Source organism: Bos mutus, chromosome 17, assembly GCF_027580195.1.
Source record: "Bos mutus isolate GX-2022 chromosome 17, NWIPB_WYAK_1.1, whole genome shotgun sequence".
NCBI lineage: Eukaryota > Metazoa > Chordata > Mammalia > Artiodactyla > Bovidae > Bos > Bos mutus.
Genome location: NC_091633.1, coordinates 25,750,237 through 25,753,764, shown reverse-complemented (window position 1 = coordinate 25,753,764; position 3,528 = coordinate 25,750,237).

Below are 3,528 nucleotides of genomic sequence, written 5' to 3'. Positions count from 1 at the left end.
GTGCCCTTTCCCATGGCCGTTCGGCAGACACATCCCTGTCTGTGACGGTGGTGGGAACCAGCCAGCCCTCACCAAACCCTGCGTAGATGCTGGGTGCTTCCATGCCCTTTGTCCCCATCCGTCCTCGCAGTTGCCCTGGGAGACAGTTTTGTCACTCTATCAAGTGGAGAACAGGGGATGGCACGTGAGCAGCTTGCTCAGCATCTCACAGGGTAACTACAGAGCCTGGATCCAACCTGGCTTAATCTGACTGCAAGCAATCTATTGTGTGGGGTGAAGGTGCTTAAGAAAGCAGACGGCAAGGATGGCAGAGACTGTTCATTCTGTGTATTCCAGAACAGTCCCGGGAATACCAGGTGGGCCTTGGTCACCTCCCTCTGGGTCTGAAAGACATAACCCTTACCTGTGATGACACCCAACAAGTATGGCACTTAGAGAATCAAATTTACAGCATCTTTCTCTTTTTTTAAGTTTTTTTTTTTTCTTGCTATGGACCATTTTAAAAGTCTTTGCTGAATTTGTTACAATATTGCTTTTGAATTTTCTATGTTTTAGGTGTTGGGGCTTGAGGCATTCGAAATCTTAGTTTCCCAGCCAAGGATCAAACTTCACCCTCTGCAATGAAAGGCGAAGTCTTAACCACTGGACCACCAAGGAAGTCCCTGAAGCATCTTTCTTAAAAGACAGCAACTGATTTCCTTCCTATTCTCCCTGCTTTTCTCATGAAAACAAAAGAGAAGGCCTTGAAACAACTTTCCCATATAGCAGGAGCCCTCTGGTGGGCTTCCAGCAATGGTATCTTCAAGCAGGTCATCAGACCCTCTCAGACACCCCCCTCCTCATTCTCCCTCTGCCCTGGGGCATTTGCACTTGCCAGGTAGGATAGCTTGCCTTCAACACTCAGCAGCTGCCAACACAGAGCCAGGGCCTAACCACAAAACCCTGCCACTCACCACCAATTAGCTTTGCTTTCAGTGTAAACAGCGCTACCTTGAAGACAAATACAGCCTCCCAAAGCAGCAAAGCTCCCTCCCTGCAGCCCCCAGACAGGTGAGAGATCCTGGGCTGCAAAGCACTGAACAGGTGGGAGATGCTGGAAAAGCAATGCTGTCTTGCAAACTGCCTCTCCATCAGGGCAACCGGGAGCCCAGATGCCAAGTCGGGGACCGGGCCTGACTCTCTGGAAGTGGAAAGTAGAGAGTGAGTGAAGACAATGATCTTATTCTCTCTGCTCTTTCTGGCAGACTTTTGCGTGTGCGTGTGGTGGTGGTTTCTCGGGTCTGTGACAAACAGTGTGCAAACAGCGTGTGTTCGCAGAGCCAGCCTCAGGAAGGCCTCTGCACACAACACAAAGGCATCTTTTACGTGGTGGGCCTCCTCCCATCAGAGTGCCCGACCCTGACGCTTTCTTTGTTGAGAAGGAAAAAAAAAAAAAAAAGATCATACTTAAGCAAAAGTAAACCACGGCCTGATATTGTGCCAACAACATTAACCAACTTCTCGTCAGGGCCTTTGAAGTCAGCGGGGGGCAACATGCTTGTGGTGCTGGGGAAGAATGATACTTTAAAGCAGTTCCTTTTCATCCCTTTAACTTAATGAAAGATTAATGGCCTTGTTATTTTTGTTTCTGCTTCTCCCCCCTCTCCACAACACACCACCCTTTAATTTCCCCCCACCCTTGTTGAAATTGAAAATCCTGCCTCACAATGGTTTTCTGGATCACTGGGTTTTGTGAATACAATTCCTACCCCTTCTCCACCATCTGCAAACTGGGCCACCTACTCCAAGTCCATGACACCCAGGTGTCCGCAGGGGCGGGGCTCCTGGGGAACAGACAGATGGTGGCAACCCAGGAGAACTGGGTTTTATTCAAACAAACCTCACCTCCTCTGAAATGGCCTGGAATTCTTTGGCAAGGAACTTCTCTCTTTCCTTGAAAACTGAGTGTTGTGTTTCCTGGCACCATCTTGAGAGGCCAGCCATGGGCCAATGAGGAGGTGGTTCCATCCCAAGGAATCATGCTGGTCAGAGGTAGAAAAGGGTAAACACAAAACCATTCCATAGACAAGACGACTCCTCCTTCCTCATCCTCCGCTTCCCCAAATTTGCTCTTTTCTGTGTCTTCCTCATGTTCCATCACGGCAAGTCCGTCTACCAGTCGTATGTGCCAAAAATACAGGTATCATTCTTGATACAAACTCACTCCCACCCACTCACCCATGTCCAGCCAGTCAGGAAGACCTGTTCTTTCAACCTTCAAAATACGTTCCAAGGACACCACTTCTATTCATGTCCACTTCTGCTCAAGTTCAAGCTGGGTCACCTCTTGCCTGGAGAACAGTCAGAATTTCAGGGCCTCCTGGTTTCCCTCCTAACCTCTGCTCCTCCTAACCCTGCCACCAGTGGGATCTTTCTAAAATTAAGTTCATGTCATCGACTTGCTTAAACTCTCGGTGGTTCATTAATTCTTTTAGAAGAAAATCCAAACTCCTTACTAAGTGGCTGCAGAGCCCTTCATGCCCTGGGCCCTGCCCGACTCTCATGCACTCAACTTGGCCTTCATGCTCCCCCCCTCCAGGTGATATTGGTTGCTGTCCCCACCCTTCCTCAAAGACTAGCTCACAGAACTGGCTCTTCTGGTTAGTCAGGACTCAGCCAAGTGTACCCCTTAAGAATCCATGCACACACCTCCTGACCCACCCCACCTCCCAGCGTGATGTTCCTCTCTGTCTTTTCATCCCCATTTTATTTTCTCCAAAGCACTTATCTTTACCTGAATTAATTTATCTGTGGATGACCCAGCTACTTCCGCTGGATGCATGTTGCAGGTAGGTGGGCACCCAGGTGGTCTTGCTCACTCAGTGTTTACTTCTTGAATGTTCCCTGTGTGCTAGGCATGCTTCTAGATGGTGAGGGGTCAGCAGTGATCAAGACAGAGTCTCTCTCCTCATGGAGAATGGGTGGTATTTATCTTCGGAGTGGCCCTTGTAATAAAAAGCATCATTTGGTTGTCCCCTTTTTATGGCTGACAAGTATGCCATTTTTTATATGTACCACATTTTCTTTATCATATAACTGAATCAGTTTGCTGTACAGTAGAAATTAACATGAGATTGTAAATCAACTATGCTTCACTTAAAAAAAAAAAAAGGACCATATATAAAACATTGGATTGGTCAAAAAGTTTTTTGGGTTTTTCCATAGATTTTCAAACTTTTTGGCCAATCCAATATAGATTTCAAGAGCAGACCACCATAGAGAATGGCAGGGATGGTGTCTACTATTTAGCCAACTAAATCAGGGAAAGCTGAATGTTCATGTGCATAAAGGAGATATTTAGCATGTGCTTAAAAGTCCCAACTTCCTTAACGCATATGTGTGGAACCTAAAAAAATAATACAGATGAACCTATTTCCAGGCAGGAAGAGAGATGCAGACGTAGAGAAGAGACATGTGAGCACAGTGGGGTAAGGACAGGGTGGGACGAGCAGAGACAGTAGCGTTGACATATATACACTCTCATGTGTA